The following is a 25,829-nucleotide window of genomic DNA, read 5'->3' as shown; positions in this document are numbered from 1 at the left end:
TATACGGTACACAAAATAAATGTATGTCAAACGTTTCAAATAGCTCCAATGGTAGTAATACCCAGGAAACTACTGCTCCCAAAAGCATGAAGATCGTCACATTAACACCACAATACATGCACATCGACTTAGTACATAACGCCTTTTGCTACGTACAAAGAGAGTATGTTCTTGGCAAGTCGCATAGATATAATAAATACTTACCAATTGTACTTTCGCACATAAATAATAAGAAAATCTAACAAAATTTTAAGTGCAGCCGAAAGAGCATCACTTAAAAAACCTTTCGTGAAGAAAAGTTTTCATAAAATTTACTTAATCCGATATCTCAAATAATATGACAGAAATATACTTAAATAGAACTAATGCAATTTTGTCTTTTCATTTTATTTATCAACAATACTGAAGACAGTCTTGCTGTCTCGGTGAAAACACAACGCATGCGCAATGAGCACTTAAAACCTTTGGCGGGGGGTAGACGGGTCCGCGTAGTACAAGGGGTCGCACGTTCCCTCCCCTATTTTCCCGATACGCAGTGTCAAAAATGCAGTGTGGTGGACAATAAAAAAGAAGTTGTAAAAATAATGTGTTTTGAAAAAAAGTGTTGTGACAAAAAATATTGATTTTTTTTTCAGTGAACAGTGATGTGTTAAGTGATTTTAGGTGAGTTTTAAAAAAATTCTAAATATTGTTATAGTTTTTTTATAGTAAATATAATATTTTATGAATGGATAGCGTGAATATTTTTCGCGGAATCCGTCAAGAATTTTATTGGCTTTCATACAATATTTGTAAAAGTATTTATCACATTTTTTTTTCCGTTATATTTTGTATACAGCGTTTTAATATGGGAATGAATTTTTAATTCCTTTCGTAATAATAATAATGAGGGTAGGTTTGTATTATTGAGTTTCAGAGATTATATTCTGATTGACCTAATATGAATAAATTATTGTTTTTCTACCATGTGGTGATTGCGTAATTTCTATGAATGATATTCTATTTGAATAATTACAATTGAAATAATTGAATAAAGCTTACGATGATTTTCGGAAATATTGTTGTAGCTAATTAATAAATAGGTACAATATAGAATACAACATTTATTGAATAATGTTGGTTAATCTTCTGCTGATAAAATGAGATAACGGTTAAATAAATTATTTTATGGGGTAAATACTTTTTGTTTATTGTTTTAAACAAATAAACTCATGCTCTTTAATGTTATAAACACATTTAATTTTAAATTGAAATATAATAAATAATAGAATTCAGCTGATATTTATATAATTCCGTACTGTTTAGAAAGAGTCTAAAAATTTGATAAAATATAAATAAAACTACAGTTACTAGTAGCTTGAAAAAAATTAAGCCGATTTCAAAAATATTTGAAAGCGATGGAAGCCGTTTCTCTAAAGTGCAAGCTGATATAAGCCGCCTATAATTTTTGTCGTACATACTTATTTCAAACTTAACTGAAATACCTACTTGAATAATATTATTTATTTGTATTGAAGCGGTATTGTACAATATTTTTTATTGGTTGGTTTATTAATTAATTGAAATGCAAACCACTTAATTTTATTAACGTAGAATTATTAATTGTATAACTACAAGTTATTGGATATATTTAATTTTAAATTGATTGCAAAACGCTCGAGGCTTTTATAATTATGAATTTGCATTTTAAGCGTTTGCATTCAGTAGGAGTATTGGGATAGAAATTCCAATAAACGTTTTGTATAAGGTCTTGTTATACTCGAACTGTCTAACTAATAAACGTAAAGCTCTGATTATTTATGCAGTGTCTTTTTCACTCATATACAGTTTTCAAATTGATTGTAAGTGACAAAGCATTGTATCACTAATCAGAGCTTACTCGACGTTTATTATTAAAACAATATGACAGTGAAAAGTGTTAGTTTTGCCGTTTATATTATTAGTTCCATGTTATAAAGAGGAAGCCTATATTTACACAATTTGCCTGGTATTTTAAAAAAATCCAAGCTGAATAGAAAATCCTTAGAAACACTTTATTTTGGCATGGTATCTGATTATGAAGGAGCGGCTCATCCGTGTTTCTACGGTTTAGTCGTTTTGACTATACAGATGACTTGAAAAAAAGCCTTTGTCCAGCAGTGGGACAGTATAGGCTTTTAAATATATACACTACTAGCTTTTACCCACGACTTCGTCCGCCACCTGAATTTTCACATGGGAATGCATCATTTTCCCGGGGTAAAAAGTAGCCTATGTCCTTTCTCGGGTATCAATATATCTCCATACCAAATTTCATGCAAATTGGTTCAGTAGTTTGGGCGTGATTGAGTTACAGACAGACAGAGTTACTTTCGCATTTATAATATAAGCATGGATAAGCATGGATTAAAGAGTGAATAAAAATTGAACAGGAATAAAAAAAATGTTGAGCCATCAACAATATGTCGTCACGACTTACAGATGTAACTAAAATGGTTGCCAGTCTTTAATTCACCCCAGTCATATTGTCCCACCCCACTTTTGTTAATGATGTATAAATATTGAGCTATTTAACAAAACTGTTAAACAAAGGTTAAATCAACTTACGTCACAGGAGTCAATTACTGGAGCACATTAACTCAGTTTACACGGTGCTTGAATAAATAATACGAGTCTAATTATGTTCCTGAAATGTTCTGCTACATTTATGTTGTATTGTAAAGAGTTTGGGGTTTTTTGGGGTGTTATTTTCAATTCGGGTTGATTTATGTTAAACTTTAATGATTTCAATAACGAATTGGCAATTAGTAATAAGGATATGAAGAGTATCAACGATTTTTTATAACTAAACTGGGGTAATTTTTCTTTAAGTGATTCAGTTTGATTGTTGTATTTTTATTGTTGGTTAATTCTACGTATCAAAAATATAGTCGTAGTCCAACAAAATATATTTCAAAAACGCGAAAATCAACTAATTGGTCTCAAGTTTTAAAAAAGCGGAATGATACTATTATAAGACTCAAACTTGTACTTGAATTCTAAGCGAGACATAATTGGCGAAATGAATTTATTTTTGTGTTGGGTTAATTAATGAGCATTATTCCTGCGTCAGATAATTCTTTAGAAAGCCTTTTGATATTTTTTTCAAATTCAAGCAGCATCATCAGCACATCCCTAAATCACTCACGTTACTAAAAACCGCCCCTAAATTTTATAATTATAATCAACTTAATTAAATTTCTCGATAGAACGTCAGACCCGAAAGAAAATTCAGGAATTTTCGCAGAAATTTCGTAAAAACTTTTACGCAGTTCTGCAAAATGCAAATATAGGTATTTTTCAAACGATGTTACCCTTTTGGAAATGAGGGGTTAATTAAAAATTTTGATCATTACGACTGTCTGAAGCGATTCAGTTTTAAAACGAAATTTAAATGTAGTTCGTAATCGGCGGTCCTGTATGACAAGATGTATAGATGTGAATGAAGCAAGGGAAGTTTGGAAGGATCGTAACAAGTGACGTTCTTTGAACTCTGCTTACGCCTATAAGAAAAGGCGTGGTTTTAAGTATGAATGTATTAAAGTATATTATACCGAAAAGCTTATTTTGTAAAATATATTTTAAGCGGATTACTTTAAACTTTTATTTTAGAAGTAATTTTCTTTTGATAATTAATTTAGTTTTAGTATTGTGATAATAAATTGAAAATCTATTCAGACTAGTGATTGATAAATGAGATGCTTTTTAATTGAATTCACAGTTTAATACTACGATAGTAGTAAGCGCTATTATGGCGTGTGGTTAGTGTCTGCGACTGTTACACTGAAGTCTCGGGTTTAAGTCTCGGGCCGGGCCGTAAAAGTTGTACCCGAAAATGTTTATCAAGATATTTTCAATGATTGCTTTGAGTTGGAAAATTGAAGTTGTATACTTCCGTGTCACGGAAAGCACATGAACATGAAAAGTGCTTAATCATACACCGGTTGTGAACTGTCAAATATTTTATATACTATCACTACAATTTACAGAAAATGTAATCCCTTCAATAAGCCTGAAAAATAAATTACCATATCTTTAAAACTAAGAGTTGTAAAAAATCAACAATAATCTCTGAAGTTTCGCTGAAATTAATTTTGCCTAAGAACAAACACTGAAACTAAAACAATAACACTGAGATAGGGGTTGAAAATCAACCCTCAGAAATTGAAAATTAAGTTTGAAAATGAAGTCTTAGTTAATGAATCGATCTATCATTGTTGAGATCTAAGATTGAATTTTAGATGAAGACTGTCACTATGGTTTAGTAGTGATTATGTTGCTACTTCAATCTTAGTGGTTAGAGGTTTGGTTCCTATTGAGAATAGAATGTTTGTGTGATAAATGGTTTTCTTTTGAATTGTTGTGTTATAGTAATTTCTGGAAACACGTGTTAATATATGTGTAGATTGTGTAGTATAATAGGTATTACAGAATATGTAACATTCAAGTAAGGAGGCAATATCCTAAAATCAAGAAGTACCTGCTCTATTTTTTTAAATAAGCTTGATTTTTATATTTTTTTGACATGGGTAGTAAATAACTTGGTTTGATATTTAATTATTGAGCCTCTTAACAGAGGAGTTTCTCTATCTAATGTTTTGTAAAGAAGAAGGAACGTCAAAAAATATATAGTTATTTGCATTCACTGAAATAGCATTATTCAAAGCGGTTTGCTATTTGAACAACTGTATAAAAAGTATCGGAATCACATCCATTATTTGTTTTGCAGAATAACCAATAAACAACCATTCAAAACTTTACTACACGGTTTCACAAGATGCACAAACATTTGTATTACTTGTCCAAACCAATACCAACCCATGTTTTCGGTACAAGTTGGTTTTGTTGGAACAAATATTTGGTCCAAGTTTCGCCAATATTTGTTACCAGTGTTGGTTTCATAACGGCACGTAGTATATTAAGGTTGGATATCCATTGTTAGGGTGATGTTTCATAGAACTTGAAGCGAGAGATGTGTTTACAGATGTTTTGGTTTTTATAGCTCTGTTTTTAGTTAAGACACTTAGATTTCTGCTCTAGATCTAATGTCGGTATTTTTATTGGCTTTAATTTCTACGGTTAATTTATTTCGTCTACATAAATTGTATCTTTGATGATTTTAAAGGACAGAAAAAATGTTTTTTTGAAATCACATTTACTGTCGAAGCTTTTAGCCAAAGACAGGCTACGTTTGTTCATGGGAAATAAATCTATACTAATATTATAAAGCTGAAGAGTTTGTTTGTTTGTTTGTTTGATTGTTTGTTTGTTTGTTTGTTTGTTTGTTTGTTTGAACGCGCTAATCTCAGGAACTACTGGTCCGATTTAAAAAATTCTTTCAGTGTTAGATAGTCCATTTATCGAGGAAGGTTATAGGCTATATATCATCACGCTACTACCAATAGGAACAGAGTACCAGTGAAAAATGTTACGGATACGGGGAATATTTTGACCCATTCTCTCTTATGTGACGCAAGCGAAGTTGCGCGGGTCATGAACGATAAAAGGATGACATAACGGATTTGATAACTCATTACGTAACATAGCTCTTAAAATATATTTTTCTACAAATAATCAAACCCGCTGCTCTCATAACACCGTAGCATCTCAAGACTCTTCTAACATAAGATCGCATGCTTTGATTATTAGTATGTATCACACTACACAGCACGACGAGAAGTTAATGCTCCTGAAATGTTAATGGCAATTTGTGTTTTCTTGCGATGACCAAGTCGATCTATTTGTTTTAAAGGTATTTTTTTTTTAAATTGGCATGATAATAACATACGTAATAACTTAAGACAGAAGGTCCTTTAAGTAGAGACTAAATAGATTAATCGACTTGGTATTATATAGATCTCACAACTTTTTACGGCGAGACTTGAGGTTTTTACAGAATGTTTTGATGGCATCTCACTTCTTTTTGTAGAGCGAACATAAGTCCAATTCGTATGGAAAGTCGTTTTTTTTTCATAATTCAACATATTTTCATATGGGAATGTTGTTCAGTTTCATGGGCTAAACACCCTTACCCACCCTATACCCCCTCCCGTTATGCCTCATATAGTAGGTACCTATTTACACCTATTTATTTTATTTTCTACAGTAATAATAATTCATTAACTGCAAATGTAACCTTGTAATCTTATACATTTATATGGGATTACAAAGTTATTGTTGCAGTTGGTGTATTTAGAAAACTGGACCGAAATTAGAAAATATTGAATTTTTCCCATGATTAAGACACTAAACCCTATTTTTATTCTAAATTTGAAGCTTCTAAGTCTGCTAGAAGTACCTTAGACTTTTGATGATCGGTGAGTCAGTGAGTCAGTGAGTCAGTGAATCAGTGAGTGACAAAATTCAAAATTTTAACAAGTTGTCATTCTTAAACTACTGGTTCAAATTGACTGAAATTTTAAATATACCGTGTTTATACAATGACTGATTAGTTGCTGAAAATCCAGGCTTCTTGTTTTATCCACAACGAAATTATAGGGGTGTCAAAAATAGCCCGAATTGCTTCGAGAAAAGGATGTTACGGCCGTGCCGCTTTTTTTTGCTCGACTTGCGGGGGCACTTCCGTGCCCCCAGATAGTATTTTTAACAAAACCAATACTTATACAACTTACGTACCATACATTCTAGACATCTTTGCACATCTAGCTGAAAATCCAGGCTCAGAAAACTGTAACATTGGCTATATATTTGAATCTAGACTAAAGATCGTAAACTCTAAATTCGCTGAGTACAGATTTTAGGCTTGTAGCAAATATATTGGCACTATTTTGTCTACTATTTTGCTTTTATACATGTGATAAAGTTAGTTATTTTGATGTGGCAAGCATTATCAAATCATGTTATATTAAACATTTTTATATTTTACTCTATATAAGAATATTTACTGACTTTAAATTAAATCTAGTTTTAATGTTGGTACACAAATTTTGGATTAGGAACAGATTTTTAAAAACGTTTTCAACGGTTTGTACTAGCATGAAAGCGTTACTTACAGATAATAAATTTGTATTAATGATATAAGAAAGCGTTATATACATAATTTCCAAAAACTTTAATGCACTTAATCAGTACACCTACAGCTCTCCACCACTATCGACTACCAAAAACCGGCAAAATGTCAAAAAAAATTAAACTATTTTGGCAGTAGGTACATTCTGCATGTACATTTTAGACATTAAACTCTCGATAAACCAAAGTACTGACTGAACACAATCGTGCTTATGCTTACATTTCTTTCCCAATAACTTTTGTTTCAAAAATTTTGAAGCATACTAAGACCCCTTAACCCCTTTTTTTAAAAGTAACCAAAATACGTCCTATATCTAATATATAAAATTCTCGCGTCACAGTTTTCGTTACCTTACTCCTCCGAAACGACTTGACCGATTCTCATGAAATTTTGTGAGCATGTTGAGTAGGTCTGAGAATCGGCCAAAATTTATTTTTCATACCCCTAATTGCCGCTTTTTTTATATGGCAGAACAACGTCTGCCGGATCAGCTAGTATATTATAAAAGCCTATGTACATGCCTACTTAACATACCACATAAACTCACATAACAAAGGCCACTCACCAACTATCACCTAGTTTTCCTCTAGACGTCACTTGAGATAAATCATTGTACGGACAGCCCCGACTGATAAGATTTATTGTATGAATAGATCAAGCGTGGATATCTTTGATATCCGATCAATGTAAAGATGTGTTATGAAAAATGTATGAGTTCGTGTTATTTGTGTTCTTTGGGACATAGTTATGACAAATTATTTGAGTAGTAAAAAAAATATAAGGGGAAAATTTAAGAATGTTATCCATAATATTATGATGTCGGGTCTTAAGCGCAAATGAAAATTAAAGATACTTAAGACCCGTTACATTATAGTATTAGGAACGTGTACAAGTCGTGAGAGTTTAAAATCGTTAATGTTAGCCATTTTAATAAAATATACATTTAGTCTCTAACTACCCCTATGGAAAAAAGGCGTGATTTGTTATGAATATCTATTAATTAGATACTTTTCCTCTTCCACAATATAAAGCCAAAGATTTTTTTATTTGCAGTCGCTAATCTCAGATACTACTATTTCGAATTGATTTTATTTGTGTTGAATAGTCTATAAATTGTGGGTAGCTATGGTTTTTGTTATATAGCCTACAGATATGCTAAACGTGAATGAAAAGTGAAGCAATAACATAATATAAAAAGTTGTTAAAACAGAAAACCTAAAGTCCACACAGACGACTTTGCGACCGATTATCAAGAATAAACATAAAATCGTAAAACGCAGTCACCAATCAAAATCCAAACCGCAACAAACTCACTTAACCTTTGACCTCCGAACTTATCAATAGTACTCCCAAACGTTAACATTCGCGTTAACGTTACAAAACCCAATTTCAAAGAGTATCGCCTCCAACAGCGGATATAAGACTCGGGGGAATGTTATCAACACTTTTGCCGAAGGTTTTTGGTATAGTGCTTGTAATTTACGAATTATTCTTGTTTTACGGTAAAGTGAAATTGTGTTAAACATTTTGGTTCGCTTAGCAGTACGAGTGAAATTGGCTGCTTATTTGATTACAAAAGCTGATGACACTACAAAAACTGGTATAGTACAAATCTTTAACATGATGCACTCAAGACCCTTAAGTTACAATCTCTTTGTTTTTAAAGGAGAACGTGACACAAAAGTTCAGCTATGTAGTATTGAAATACATACAACTTAAGTAAGTTCGCAATCAATTCTTTTAATTGTCTATTATATGATCATGTACCTCGATTCTCTACCACTATCGACTACCGACAACCGGCTAGCTATAGACATTTTGACATTTAGAATGTACTGCCAAAATGTTTCCTACGACACCCGACAGAGGCGCTGATCAGATTTTCCTACAAAATTTATCGATGACAGTTCGGTTGTCGGTAGTCGATAGTAGTAGAGAATCGAGACAATGTACTACTAGGTGTAACTGGTGATCGTAGAATTGTATCAAGGAAGAACAAAATAATACGAGTATTGATATTTCTCATAACGTATCAAGTATATAACAGTTTGCTCTTTTGTATATGAAACCACATTATAAAATTGCTATTTATGTGCATAATTACGCTTGGTTTTCTAGTCTGCGATATTACATTCTACGAGATATTTTTCTGCATTTTTACCGGTTATGTGCGATGGTTAGTTATAATTTATAAAGTTATAGTTATTTACGAAAAAATTACGTGTCATATTATATACCCCAAAATACAAATTGAAAGCTTCAAGTCTAAAGTATTATAGTTATTATTCCAGTAGAAACCTTTAAACGTATTCCTCTAACTTATGAGAGGTTCTCGTAAGTTTTGAATACGAAACTTCCGTATTACTTGGAGTTTTATTATATTTTTGTATGGCATGTTTTAGTACGAATATTGTTTTGAACATTTTATTTTGAGTAGAGATAAATTGCTTTTCAGGTTTAGTTGTTAAGCTTCTGGTCTTTGTTTACGTGGAAAGACTTTATTGCCTAAAAACTATTATAATGTGATTGTAAATTCAAATTCTATTTATTCAAAATGAATATGAGTACAATACTTAACTTACGTCTTATATTTTAATTACGAAAACAACATTATTAACATACAAAGTGAGAGTGTTAAATAACCTATAAAACACCATAAGGTGTTTTGGCGTGATTGGGTAACAAAAATCCATCTAAATATGGAAATATCCAAAGTTTAGCATTTTTAATATGAGATCGATAGTACAGATTAAAATAAAATATAATTAATGGCTATGGCTCAATCTTCTTTTAACATATGATTAGTTATATTTAAATCGTCTCAGCATTTACAATATAGCACATTTTGTAAAGTATTTTGCTCGTGAGAAAAAACGCAACCAACTCTTTTTCAGTGCCAAAATGTCCCCTTTTCTAAAAAATTGCCTATTTTTTTCCCAATAGATAATTTTACACTCTGCAGAATATTATTGTAGTTGGTTCTACAGTTTTCATATGCTAGGATGGCAAAGAAACGATTGAAAAATATATTTATATTTGAGCATTAATCCTTGATTATTTGCGAAGGCCAAAACAAAGTAGGAATATTATCTAAAACATAAAATTCTTAGAACGATAAGTGTGAAATGATGTTACGATGACAAGGATACAAAACTTTATAAATAATTATCTTATAACTTAGTTTGTGAAAACAAAGTCAAGAGTGTGTGGGAGTCATAATACAGGATAAAAACAAAACAATATACTTATATACAAGGACAAGCAAAAATATTGATAAAAAAATACGCTTGTTATTCAATGTAAGCAGAGTTTTATGAAAAGCAATCTATTTTTAAGAAACCTCGCATGCCTAATATTCGTTTCATACATTTATTGAGGCAGTGATAGCCGAGTGGTATAAGTTGACACCTCCCACGCCAGTGGTCGCAGGTTCGAACCCGAGGCAACACACCAATGACTTTTCGAAGTTATGTGTGTATTAGAAATAATTATCACATGCTCCAACGGTGAAGAAAAACATCGTGAGGAAACCTTGCATGCCTAAAATATGTTTAAAACATTTATTGAGGGCATGCAAAGTCCCCAACCCGCACTTGGCCAGCGTGGTGGACTCAAGGCCTAACCCCTCACTCATTACGGGAGGAGACCCTTGCCCAGCAGTGGGACATTAACGGGTTATTTTTTTTATACCTTTATTTAGGGCATGCAAAGTCCCCAACCCGCACTTGACTAGCGTGGTGGACTCAAGGCATAGTTCCTCCCTCGCTTTAGCGGAGACCCTTACCCAGCAGTGGGACAGTTATGGTTTAAAGAATAAATTACCAATCTTCAGGATATGAACTTACTACAAAACATATTTGAATGCGAAAAGAATGTTAGATTTTGCCCTGTATATAATTAAATGAAAACACCGTAAACATTCCTGAGAGTTACAAATAGTTTAACGAGGGATGCAAAATCTACAACCAGCACTTGGCAAGCGCAATAGACTTCAGGTTTGGATCCTCTTTCATTCTAGGAAGAGATTCTCCCTAACATAGACATAGATTGAGAAACAGAAGTCTATTTAACACTTATCACTGTATAAAATAATTTAAATTATTACTATTTTATTTAGTTCATATATATAATATTTTGTGTCATTATTTTAAATACTATTAAATATCTAATTTTGAGCATGCTGTAACCTCTTAAATTGAAGGAGTATCGGGTTTTAAATGTTGTTAAAGCCTATTCAGATGCGTAGTGTACCCTTTGTGGAAGATTCATAACAATAAATACATATGTGCACTATGTGCAGGATCTCAAGCTCAAAAGTAATAAACAGTTTTATAAAGATATATAAATTTTCTTACTATATGTCCATGACCTAATACTCTTAGCAAACAACTCCATATTTCAGTAACTAATCCAATTAACTACACCATCTGTTACAAGTAAGCCAGTAAAATCCAAAAAAAGCCTAGAAAAACATACCCATACAATTCTAGATTATTTTTATGTTCAGAAGGCTGTAGAGGTCTTATCGTGTGTCTCATAAAGTAGTATCTTTATAACAAATCGATAGGCCTTATCTTTATAATACAAGTCTACACGTTGGGTAGATTCAAACCCATGTAACTGTAAACGGTGGCCGATTTTTTGGGCCTAAATTGTAAATTAAAGATTTTGACGAGTAGGAGAAAGTTTGACGTTTATTTTGTTTTTGTAATAAACTAAACTTATTAGGTCGGGGAAAAAGTCTTTTCGCATTATAGTATGTACGAACTTGTAATATTTTTTTTCTCTACACAAAAAAGCTCGATAATTGGGGTACCTCACGAGCTCACTGAAAGAAACCTAATGAGCTATGTACTCGTTTGTGATTCTTGAAGCCAAAGATATATTATACAAGTTCATACATACTATAATGCGAAAAAACGTTTTCCCCGACCTAATATATGGAAGAAAAATATAAGTAATATTGTACAAAAAAAGCACAGGTTATTCCATTTTGTCAAATTCAATGTGTAGTTTTATGACGTCACAATCCGTGACTTGTGTTATTGCCAGATTAACAAACAAACACAAGTTAAATTAAAATGTAAAAAATTAAAAACAAACAACAAACTATTTTTTATTCTGAATTCCAGTAAAAATACTTTGAAAAATATTCAATTTTAATAAACTAACCACTAGCAATTATTTTTTTTTATTTATTTGTGTACAGACTAAAATATTTAATTCTATTTCGTTGTTATATTTCACTGAATCTGACAAACTGATTGCTTTTATCTTTATGCATTTGACATGAAAAATAACAAAGCAAAAAACAATTCTACCAAATATCATTATCATTTTTAAATACTGACATAATATCACGACTTTTTCCCAAAGGGTTAGGCAAAGACCAAAGAACACCACTAGGTACGATCCTCACAAACTTCCCTTGCCTCATTCACATCCATACATCTTGTCATACAGGACCGCCGGTCACAAGTACTACACTTAACCATTTCGAAAAACATCGGCGATATGATCCGTGTTTGTCTTTCTAGAACATCCTCTCTTTGCGTAATTTACGTATTATTTTATGTACTTTCTGACATACACTTGTATGTATGTACGTATAAGGTCAAGATTTCTTCCCTTAGTGGTAGGTATAAAGACCATAAAACTCCACTTTGTACGATAAAACTAAATGCTACAACAGTCAAAAGTTCTTTAAATATTTAAGCCCTTTTAGTCTTAAAGTCTGCAACAAATTACTTAAAGACTTACAAGAGTTACATTAAGAGACAGTCTCCTGCATCATTAAGTAAATTAACTCAACAAATTCATTAAAAAGTCAACGACCTTTGAAACGTTTGTCCGTTGAAGCCCGCGGCGGGCTAAACGTCTGCGTAGTTCTAAGTAGTAGACGTGACTTGGGATGCGGTCTCATTAGTAATGTGGGAGGCTAAGCTGTAATATGATGTCTTAGACAGTTCCACTAGAATTCCGCTGTATTTCCACTTTAGCTATATCACCATAGAAGACGTATCGTGTACTATGCAAAATGAAAATAAAGATATGGCAAAATAATAGTATCTATTAATGTGGAAGTCTCTGTTAAAAAATACATATAATATGACCAGTTTGGGAGGTAGAGATTCTGATAATAGGGAGAAAATATTAGCATATAGGTAGTTTTCTACGTTAGTCTCATGTAAATGGTGGCAAGTCTATCGCTGTAAATGAAGCAAATTACCTGACATGTTGCTAATAATATATAGATTTTTGTTTGATCATCGTATTAGAAACCTCATAATCAGTAGCTGCGTTCTACTGCTCAAAATACAAACACTAAAAAACCCTAAGAAATTCTACACGCCTACATACATACATACATAATATCATGCCTTTTCCTCTAAGCAAATATGTAAACGTAAAATAAACACATTATTAGTAACGCAGCTTAGCCCAGCTCAACTAAAACCACAGCCTAACTACATAAGTACTACCACGCAAATAGTCTGGTTGTGTACTAATTCCTTTTGTCAATAGCAAGTAGCTAATAGACTAATAGACTAAAGACTAGTCTTACAAAGAGATTATACGATTTATGTTCGATAGCCGTAAAATAGGATCCGTTTTTCGGAGCTGTGAATTAGGGTTGTGGAAAAATGAAGGTTTTAGTAGGATTGCTAATACAAAATTGATGATATTCCTAGATAATTATACGTCTTTTGTAGGACTAATAGTATCTTTTTGTAGCTCGATTCTGTACAGTCGGTACTGTCGACTATCAAAAATTACCTATATATGTATTTAGAAGTATATAAGAATGTTTATCAGTTAATTGGTTAACATAGTACAAGCTCTGCTTAGTTTGGAATCAATGACCGTATGTGAGTTGTCTAATGATTATTTATTTATTTACTAGCTGACCCGCGCAACTTCGTTTGCGACACATAAGAGAATGGGTCATATTTATCCCTGCTTTTGTAACATTTTTTTCTGGTACTCTGCTCCTATTAGTCGTAGCGTGTTGTTACATAGCCTTAAGCATTCCTCAATAAATGGTCTATTCAACACAAAAAGAACTCTTTACTTCGCACCAGTAGTTCCTGAGATTAGCGTGTTCAAACAAACTCTTCAGCTTTATAATATTAGTATAGATATTAGATCGTGTGAAACTGACACTTTTGGGTTAGTGCTTACCTGAGACTGTAGGTGAAGGTTATTCAAAGGACAGTCAATAAATATCTTTGAACATGTAATCACGGCCTCTTTCAGACGCCTTCGAGGAGATAACTGATAAACATAATAACTTTTATAGGTAATAAGATAAATTATTATAGTATATTATATAGTAATTATTATAGTAAATACATAACATTTTCAGATATTATTTACTACCAAGGGAAGTTAGTAAGCATCGTACCATCGTTCTTTACCCTTTGTCTGCATGTATGTTTGTATTATTTATTTTGTGAAAATATATGTCTTGTATAGAACCCAAACTCACGACAATCAGTAATAGCAGCAAAGTAAGCAATTTAATATTTGTAAAGAACATGCAAACAAACACGGAAGCTTTAGTTCAACATTTAATATTAACTATCCCAAAGGAAACGTTTTTTACAAAAAATAATAATTGGTTTTTAAATTTCCGTTTTAAACAGAAACAAAAAGGCGTAAGTCATTATACAAGAACATCATCTTGAGCTCTTTTCTTTCTGTCATAAGGTAAACCACAAGTAGGTACTTTAAAGGCTTTACATACCTTGACGGAAATACAGGCACAATATTGATTTTCATTAAGATACTTGATCTTTCAAGCACCCTCGATATCCGCCCCTATTTCATCAAGCACTTGAAGCTAATATTAGATCGCTTGAAACTGGTTGACACATTCAAGTTGTTATGAAATTCTTACGTGTATTTCTTCCTGTATTTTTAATTTCATACATCTCACACAAATCAAAATCAAAATCAAATCATTTATTCATTTAGGTCAAATATTGACACTTATGATAGTCGTTACAATTACTGAATCTACCACTAGCTCGGAAAGAAAGAGAAACTCACGGCCACTCTTTTCAATCGCCAAAAGTTTTACAATGTGGTTGATACATTAATCGAATGAGAGGCGACACTTAATGCTACTAAATTTGGTTTCAGAGGTGTAATTTCCTATTGCTACTATCGAGTACCAAGTAGATACTAAGACATGATCAGCGCCACTAGTGGATGCCGTAGAAACTAACCCTCTTATTCATAAACACACTATAAACCTATTTTAGTTAAAAAGCTACTATAATATGTTTTCTCTTTTTCATTTCGCTAAGGAGTGAAAGACACAAAACACTTTATAAGCCTTTAATAACTTCATAATATATATTTTTATGAATAAGAGGGTAATTTTTTCAGTTCATCTTAAATGTCAAATTTTAGACTGTGCAAAACCGTGCTATTGATAACTGTATCCGAAGGTAGTGTCTTTTACAGTAACTAAATAATTGTGGGCTAGAATACTGACAGTGAAGAGATAAAATTGCGACAAGAATTACCAACTTTCAAAAAAAGAAACTCACTTTAGGTGTTCAGTTAGAAATCATTGTCAAAATTGCATAAAAAAAATTTGAACCATTTTACAGATGAATTCAAACGTACTAGAAATTTCCAGTGTATCTTGTGCTAAAATATCAGGGTAAAATATAACTTTAAAAATACTTACTCGAGATACTCCCGGTTTCAATTAACACCTAAATCATGTCGGAAATAAACGAACACAAAAGCAAAGTGTTTAATTTATCCTCCATCAGTCAAACGTCAAGCCTCTTCACATTTTTGTTCAACCAATAAAACTCGGCGAGACAGATTGGAACCTTTCAACTTCAAACACGTCAAAATGGAAGAAAACTAAATCACTTCAAAGTAATAAGGAAATATGGGAAATAACTTTTTTTTGTTATTTTTATCTTACTACATTATTTCCTTATTATGCAGAAGTACTAAACATGATGTGTAAGCCTATCTATGTGTTATATATTGATGATTAAATTGCTGAATTAATTTAGGAAATTTGAAGATCATTATCTTTATTGGAATCAAACACAAATTATTTGTTTTTCCAAAAGTTAACTGTTGAGATAAGCCACGCGGTTTAGTTAATGCAATAAAGTCTCTTCCGATATTTATTTTTAGCATGACTTATTCCCTCGACTAAAAAAATGGCATTTGTGGGCTAAGAAAAGGATAAAAATATTAATAAATAAATAATCCAAAAAATGGCTTGATTGAAGTTTCAGAAAAACGTGACAATTTATTGACTAATTAACACAAGAGCTTTAGATTTTTAACACAAATTATTTAACACAGTTATTTATAAAAATATGTAATGTCAATTCTTGAGTCAATTTAGCACTTTAGAAAGTCATATTTTCACAATATTAAACCAGAATTAACTACAGCAGATACAAAATGTTTACATTTCCAAAAAAAGAGTTATTCAAATCATTTCGACCCCAAAAATACCATACGAAGGTCCCTCAAAAACCCAAAGGAGCGCCCTAGGGACCCAGTACATTAAATTGCAACGTTTAAGTCTAACAAAAACATTTTGTTGTGATGTTTCACTCCCTTTGATGTAGGGATGAGTATGACAAAGGAAATGTAACACAAATACTAAAATGTTTTTCTGTTTTGTCTTCCATTTTTAGAAACAATTTGTTTAGCGTGTCTTTCCCATGGGAAGTTTTGTGGTTTTGCTTTTGAATGTGTGTTTCTTTTTTATTTATTTGAGCCTGTTGTATCTGAAGTTGTAAGCAGAGGTGTACGAAATATACCCACGTTTCGTTCAAACCTGCTTAATTTGTAATGAAATGACCTTGTTTGAGTTGTCCAATAATATTAACAATGTAAGTGCTTTAATTGAGAATGAGCCTATACGACCATTTTACAAATCTTAGAGCTATTATTGATATACATTAAGCCCCGCAAGCACTTTGCACGTCTCAAAACCTGGCGGATTAGCAGATAACTTTTACAACTGAAGTTAAGGCAGACGGTAACACCTGGTGATCGCTTGACATTTAATATGACTTAAAAATAGTTCTTGCAAAATACGCTAGGGGCGCTTATCATTTTTTCATTGATTTGACATTTCAAAATTTGTCGTGAGCTTTTCAATAGCCGATACATCAAAAGTTTGACATTTAAAATGTATTTCAAAATTATTTTTTACGGCATCCGCTAGAGGCGCTGATCAGTTTTTCAAACGTTATTTTTCTTTATCTAGCTGGTAGTTAAACGATTTGAGAGCACTATTTATTACAGCTATTACTATCAAGTATCCAGACATTTTCATTTAGTTTCACGATAGAAATTAGTTCTCACGGTACCCGCTAGAGGCGCTAATCAGTTTATATTTCAAACCTGATCGATAGCTAGACAGCTGTCTATAGTCGATAGTAGGAAATTGCTGCTCTGAAACAACCAGTGGGTAAAGCTAACACGCACTGCAGTTTAAAACGTCAGTGATTTAATTAACTTGCCTCTGGCTTTGTTAACTGTCGGTAGGAATTCATTCAATTAAAGCGAAACGACTTGAGTTTAGGCAATGGTGAAGTATGTGGGGATAATAAATCTTATATCTGGGTGTGTTTTGTTTGTTACTAAGTTTTGATTATAGAGTTTAGGATAAGACTGCTTCTGTATTCTATGTGATACTGTATTCAACTGTTGATCACAAGGACTAGGGTCATGCAAGCGAAATTATCAAAATCAAATCATTTATTCATTTAGGTCAAATATTGACATTTATGATAGTCGTTATAATTATTGAATCTACCACTAGCTCGGAAAGGGGGTAGAGCCTTATGAGAAGAGCTTGCAACAAACTCACGACCACTCTTTTCAATCGCCAAAAGTTTTACAATGTGGTTGATACAATAATTGATCATGCGAGGAGCTTTCAACAATCAGCGATAATATATTAGTCCTTTGACATTTTTATCAGAATATTTTTTCAATGGTTGTAGTTTGATATCGTGCCCGGAATATGGCAATAGGCTTGTCCCCTTTTACATGGGACCATAAAAAAATATATTATTTTTCCTATTATATTATGAACTTGGCATGTCAAAACGTGGGTACATCTTATCATACCAAAACCTTCGAGTATAGCAGGCGTGATATTATGTACGTAGTTAAAAATATATTTAAATTAAAAAAATTACTGTTTCACCATTAAGCAAGGATCTTCTCCCGTAATAAGGAAAGGGTTAGGCCTTGGGTCTACCACTCGGCACACAGGCTTATAGTGGTTTGGTATAGCAAATTTCTTTAAGAACTCTGATGTATCCAAGACTTGTCTTCATCACTATGGTTTTCCTCACTATTAAAACATAGTAATAAATAATAATAAAATATTTATTTCTCTCACCGAAATGTCTACATTTTAACATGAAGTTGGCACATAATACAATTATTAACATTAACTATTATTGTATATTGTGGGAGACTGTTTCCTAAATAAGGCTTGAGGCCTATATTTCAAGACGCCAATACCTCGATTCTCTACCACTATCGACTACTGACAACCGGCTAGCTATCGAAATTTTGACATTTAGAATGTACTGCCAAAAAAGTTTCTGCTCCGCCCGTCAGAGGCCTGATCAGATATTTTTGACAAAATTTCTCGATGACAGGTCGGTTGTCGGTAGTCGATAGTAATAGAGAATCGAGCTACAGGACCCCATACCTACTTTTTGTACTAATGCATTACATAATATAATAAATGTAAATGTATAGAGATTACTATTTCCTCATTTGCTATAGCAGAAAATCTTTGCAATTAAAGTCAAAAGTCACCTATTCATTTGCTCATCAAAATTCATTTCCGATCGACTCAAAGAGATTCATCGCAATTACAACCATTATTAACTCCGGTCTATTAATTAAAACATTCTCTATCGATTTGTGGTTCAGCAGTTTTTGCTATGCAAATACAATCGTGAATTCTCATCATTTTAAATGATAATTTTGTTTGATTAAACATTAAATTCCAAGGAAAATCCCTTCATTTCTTTGTAAGGTTTTTTTATTTGCCCAATTTCTTTAATATTTTAGCGGTTTCGGGCTTTTAACAGTATTGTATGCAGTGAATGAGAAATTTCTGTTTCCCTGTTTGATTTTAATCTGATTTAATATTCGCGTTGAATTTCCTTTTATGCTGATGATTTATTCCTTTAAATGTAACTAAATATATATATTTTGAAATGTATGGAAGAATTATCTCCCTCTGGTGGTTAAATTATCAAAAATATAATATAGTATAGTATAGAGAAATATACATAGTATAAAGGATTTTTGAACAGAAGTCATGGGTTCCATTCTCGGGTGTATATGAAAATGTTGGCGTAAGTTTTGCCATTAACCATGCAACCAAAGCTAGGTTCTATGTGTTTATTCTGATGATACATACATAATATCACGTCCTTTATACCCGAAGTAATTGTTTCATGAACCTAAAATAAATCTAAAAACCTAGCTCTTTGTTCGATCTGCGAATGAAACCCTAGACCAATAATAATAATTATACAATTTTATATTATTGTAGCATATATTAGCAGTAAAATAAATACATACAATCACATACCCAAATATTCCCTCCAAAAACAAGCTCTACTTTAATTTCACTAAAACTCTACCCTCTATTAAACGTACATTAATATACCAATACTAGGTACATCGAAGTTGTCTGAACAAACTACTGCATAAACATGAGTGGCTCTATGTTTGTCTCTACGTAGAGAAACTTTGTAATGTAGAGTCGTTATCGTTTTGTATTTAGTGTTGTCGCACATGTTTTAATGGCTTCACGTATAGAGATTTCCATTCCATTCCAAACACCCTAACCATGATTAAACATTAATAAACATGTATTCTATGACATACAGAATGTTTAAGATTTGGAAAAAAAAAAAATCTTTTAGCTAAAGTAAGCGAATAACATTTACTAACGCTGGTAACAAGCTTTTACTTACTTTTACAATATCATTATAAAGTACATATATTATATTATTAAATTTTAAACTCTAAATTCTTGTTATACTGTATACGTATTTTTCGAAATATTACCAATATTTAAACGTTGTTGTTTTCCATTACCCAAATTAATTTTCACTGTATATTGTTAGCTCCATAAGCAATTAAAACAACAATGTACTTTAGTCTCAATTAAATCTAGTTCTACCACCAATCACTTTGTATCAATCACTAATTCAAAACTATCATCCAACACAGCATCTACCACAAAACATGACAATTAGACTGACTTTATAAAAGAGGATAATAGCAATAAAACCGTAGTTCTCTTCAATCGTATTGTCATACCTTTTCACATGAAGTGTCGTTCGGATCGAGCACTCTCGCTAAGCTATTCGATTAGAACTAGTGATAAAAGCTTTGAAGTACCGATTGAAATGGATTTTTATTTGAAGATCAATTTCTTAGTAGTATATTTTGTTATAGATTACAAATTGAGACAAAATAATGGTGTCTGAGTATATATAGCAGCCGTCTTTATGACAAGATGTAAGGATGTGAATGAGGCAAGGGAAGTTTGTTAGGACAGACCAAGACCAGACCAAGTGGCATTCTTTGGTTTCTGCCTAACTTGCTTCGCAGGCGCGTCAATAGCTAAATTAAATGTTTTACAATATTTTTCATCGCTTTTCGCTGTTTTTACCACTTTTTTCTCGCATGGAGTGGTAGGGTGTTGATATAATATAAGCAATCCTATTGTTGCTTTAAACTTCGATTGACTTGAATTGCTATCTTTTTTGTGTTCATTTTCAGCTAAAAAGACAAAAAATCGAACAGCTTGTACCCTTCAAATTTTAATGTACCATCGGATTTATTTTCTGGTTCACCCATCAACAACCTTACCTCTTTCAAGTCTATCCTTACTTTTAACTTACGGAGTATTTTCCATAAAACTCGCTTATACATCTAAAATACTTATAACCTCTACCTACAAATATACTGATCAATTTAACCCGTAATGCATTGGATAAAAGCATACATACCTCCGGGACCAATAGCACTAAAGCAACGAAAATTTTCACATAACACAATACATTGAGAGATTTTATCGCAATTGCAATACGTTGAATTGAGTTCATGCCCGCAATGGAAGTTATGTTTACTGTTAAAATACAATGCTACTTTAATATTACTTTATTTTTTGTATATTTGCCAAACCTGCCTCTGTGGCGCGGTTGGTAGTGTATTCGACTGCCGCACAAGATGTCTCGGCTTCGAATCCCGGGTCGGGTCAAAGACTTTTTTGAGTTTTCTGTTGAAAATTATAATAATGAAAATATAGCAAACTAACACTTAAGAATGTTACCACATAGGATATTTTTATCATGGAAAAAAATTGCTTACGAGCAAAACCACGTGCTCAACTATCATATTTCAGTCTTAACATCTCATAATTTTATTTCTTCCACACATACGTGCTCCGGCCATACCCAATTTCTTTATTTTAAATTTTTCTTTATTCAAAGTTCAAAAAAAAGTTGTTTGAAAAAATAATTTCTTCCGTTTATTTTAGCAGCTTATAATTTACTCAATGTGTTTTTCACAAAAGATTTTCATTAATTAAAAGTTTGAGGCACAAAGTAATTATGTTATATTATTACCGTTTATTGTATTATGCTAACCTTTTGGTTTCTTTTGATTAATGGTGGTTGAGTAAATAATATCCTTTGTGATGATCATGATCATGAGGTCACGGGTTCGATTCCTGGGTCGAGCAAAGTGACTAAGTCTTTTTTAAATTTTATTAGAATATTTCTCAATAGTAGCCCATAGTTTAGTAACGCGCCCAGTAAATTACAATAGCTTGTTAAATTTTATTAAAGACATTTATATTAGGCAGGTACATTTATACGAAAGCACTTCCAAATCGACAAATCTAATTTTCTTAATATAAGGTAAACCTATTGCTAAATACATTGCTAAACCGCAAGTCAAAACTTCGTATTATACTTTTGAATCTATACTTATCTATACTAATATTATAAAGCTGGAGAGTTTGTTTGTTTGTTTGTTTGAACGCGCTAATCTCAGGAACTACTGGTCTGATTTGAAAAATTCTTTCAGTGTTAGATTGCCCATTTATCGAGGAAGGCTATAAGCTATATATCATCACGCTATGACCAATAGGAGCAGAGTACCAGTAAAAAAAATACAAAAACGTGGAAAATTATGACCTGTTCTCTCTTATGTGACGCAAGCGAAGTTGCGCAGGTCAGTTAGTAATGTATATGCATCGACCTCATGTTCCTTTCGTCTTCGTAGGAGATAAATCATAACAAAATATTTTTTGTATAAACATTTTTGAACAAAACTATCAAATCAGATACTAATCTCGAAAGTCGTACCCGTATATGAAACCCTACGATATATATTTATATGAAACTAGCTGACCCGCGCAACTTCGCTTGCGTCACATAAGGAGAATGGGTCATAATTTTCCCCGTTTTTGTAACATTTCTCATTGCTACTCCGCTCTCATTGGTCGTAGCGTGATGATATATAGCCTATAACCTTCCTCAATAAAAAGGCTATCTAACAATTAAAGAATGTTTCAAATCGGATCAGTAGTTCCTGAGATTAGCGCGTTCAAACAAACAAACAAACAAACAAACAAACTCTTCAGCTTTATAATATTAGTATAGATAAATAAAAATGTATCTCTATACGAGTGTTATTTTCCTTTTAATAAATCGGTTATTCGTAAAAGCATAAAAGTTGAGTTTCCCCATCCATCAATCCGAGCGCCTTGAAGGCACCCATGGGATAATATCCCATTCTTATACAAAACAACATAACTGTGAACATTATTCAGTATGTGCATGTTTCATGTAAAGCAGTAATAATCTAGAGTGGTTTGTAGAAGATACTGCAGTTACTTTTGCGCTGTTGAAAGTTTAAAAATGATCTATCTCGTCGTTTCATGTATTACTTTAATTGATATGTTTTTTTAATCTCTGAGCAATTTTTTACGGCTTTAAAAACATGTTTCCTTGTTGAGTTTTTTTTTTAGATCGCTGCATGAACATCGTTATGAAACCTTGCATGCCTAAACAATGTTTAACACATTTCTTGAGGGCATGCAAAGTTCCCACCCAACCCACACTAAGATTTGTCCAGAGTGGTGGACTTAAAGCCTAGATCAGATCATGTCACTTGCCCTGGTATTGTTGATTTGATTCCCGCTTAAAACGAATCTCACTTTGATTTTACATCATTTCCATATGTTAAGTTGTAGTACAAAATATATTCTTTCAAATTTCCTCAAACAGAATAGTAATATTTTCAATAAGGTCTAGATAGTTCTATTTTGAAATTCTCAAGAGATTCCCAAATCCTGAAAAACCTCCAAAAAACCAAAGTAGGTGTAAAATATATTCTAAAAGGGTACGTGAACAGATGTTACCATGTTCCCTAAGAAGGTTCCAAACAAAATATTTGCTGATTCTATCTAAGATTCCGTTGTATGCCCCTTTTTTCACTTTGCGTTAAAGTGCGTTTCCAACGTTGTACCGACAAATTGTGCTGCTATAAACGTTCACTAAGAGGTATTTATATGAATGACGCCACGTTATCTGATGTTCTAGCATTTATTTGCTGTGACAACATCTTTTCAAGGCAATAGAAATGGCTAGTATTGCAGTTTTAAAACGGTTCAAAAGCGTCAAGTGCGTTTTGAACTATTGGCAGTTATTGCTTCTTCGCTTCTGAAGCGATGTAATTTTCTCAGAACATAGATGTGTATAAAAAAATTGAATAATGAGGTATATTCTTAAGTTATTATTCTTCTACCGTCTTTCTATTGATGTATTAATTGTAGTCACGTTAAAAATATCTAGACTACACGTCGAAAATGGGAACAGACAAAGATAATATCCGTCATACGATAATTTAACTGTTACGATATAATGGAAACGCACTCTTGGTTGTTTACTACATACGTAGGTGAAAATGCGATGAGATGGGGTGCAGTGTATATCACAGCTTTTCTTTAGTCATTCAAAAATGTACTTTAAGATGAAGGTTTGAGAGTGAATTTTAAATTGAAGTTTTAAGCTAATATTGAACTGTTTTTGTTTATTGAAGTGAAAATGTTTTTGTGGTTCAAGTAGTGTATGTGATTGTAAATCACTAGGTTTGGTGTTTGATTTCCGGTTGAGAAAAATTGCTGTGGATTTGTGTAGGATAGACATCATTTGATAATGTGTATTTATGAAAGTTTATTTTTTATGTAGGTATGTTGTACATAACTATTTAAAAGTAAAGCCGTCGGTCCTGTGCCTAGCCTCTCACTAGCTGTGTATAGCCGTCCCAACGGGCTACGAGAGTAAAGGAATAGAGAGTGTACCTGTATATTGTGCACACACTTGGACACTATAAGGTCCTGCACAGTTGGCTGGTTTCAATGAAACTGACTGCTGTAGCCGAATATTGAGCTAGGAGGACATTATTATTATGTATCTCAAACACTTTTAGTAATAGAAATTAAAGTTGTGAAATCTTGTATTCAAAGCCAGGACCACGCAGTCCTCCGGGACAGTTCTCATTCGAACGTCTACATCTACATAGAAAATATATCTCAAGATGGGACAGTATTTCTCTTCTTCTTGGTAAAAAAGATACATTATACGATACGGAACGTTTGACGTATACAGAGACTTCTCATTTTAGCGTGATATGTTAAGATGAGAACCTGCTCATGCATCACAATTACTATTTTATTGCTCTTATGTACTAAAGCCTGCCATCGTTTATACTACCGAAAGAACAAAAATAAAGAAACCTAATTCTTTTTCAAATATCATGATCAGATGCATGGGCAGAGTCGCCTCCCAAAATATCATTGTGAGAAGACCTTTTATGCTGTTAACGTATAATTTCAAAAGCTATATCGTTCTATTTTAAACCCAAATTCATGTTGTTCACCTTCAAATATTATCAAGTTTTAAACTATAATTACGATTAATAATCCAATCAAACTGTTTAATTAGGCTCGTATTTCCGAGACCTTGACCCTTAAAATTTGATGCGGGGAACACAGAGTTAATTAAAATATTAATTAATTAATCAAAATGTTAGACAGCTTGTTTTGGATTCAATATGTTAGTGTATTTTTATTGTCATAAGTCAATATTAAATGTGCAGGGATTTCGGGTTCAATTCCAAGTTTGGGTTAAAAGTTACCCATGCATTCTTGTGTCAAAAAAAAATCTGTGGTTGTTTAATGGATGACTAGGATGTGGTTAAGGTATAAAAGTTGAGATCGTTCACCTCCATGGATCGGAAAGCTTGTAGATAAAAACAAGATACGATGATTATTACTTAAATATGATTACTAAATATGTGGTCATATTTAGATATTAAATAAGTTTTATTATTCTGCCTATTTTTCCTGTAAAATCGTATAAAGGAGATAATCCATTTTGGGCCTTTTTTTAAGGTGCCGGTCAGTCACTTAAAAAAAAGGCCCAAAAATGTATGGAGCCTGGATGATCTCCTTTAATAAATGTAAGTTTCATACATTTCGGGACATACTTCCTTTAACCGGTATGTAAAATTACAACAACTCGTAAATAAAATTACAGCCTTCCTACATATAACATAGAACTACAGCCATAAAACAGTATTTTCATATCCTAAACTCTATGTCAAAGTTTCATGTAAAAAGTCATATTCTTACTCATTGTGAAAAGGTAGTAAAGTTGTAGTT

At 32.4% G+C, this 25,829-nt stretch overlaps 1 protein-coding gene across 1 annotated transcript in view; it reads left to right on the top strand.

Moving 5' to 3' along the window:
• Positions 1–506: 506 nt before the first annotated feature.
• LOC142983067 (lachesin-like) overlaps positions 507–25,829 on the top strand; it is a 124,954-nt gene continuing 99,631 nt past the window's right edge. The window contains exon 1 of the mRNA XM_076129885.1: positions 507–663. The gene's annotated coding sequence lies outside the window, so the exon portion shown is untranslated. The remainder of the gene's footprint in view (positions 664–25,829) is intronic.

This window comes from Anticarsia gemmatalis, chromosome 23 (genome assembly GCF_050436995.1).
Source record: "Anticarsia gemmatalis isolate Benzon Research Colony breed Stoneville strain chromosome 23, ilAntGemm2 primary, whole genome shotgun sequence".
NCBI lineage: Eukaryota > Metazoa > Arthropoda > Insecta > Lepidoptera > Erebidae > Anticarsia > Anticarsia gemmatalis.
Note: the sequence above shows the minus strand (reverse complement) of the source record. Positions and strands in the feature narration are given on the sequence as shown.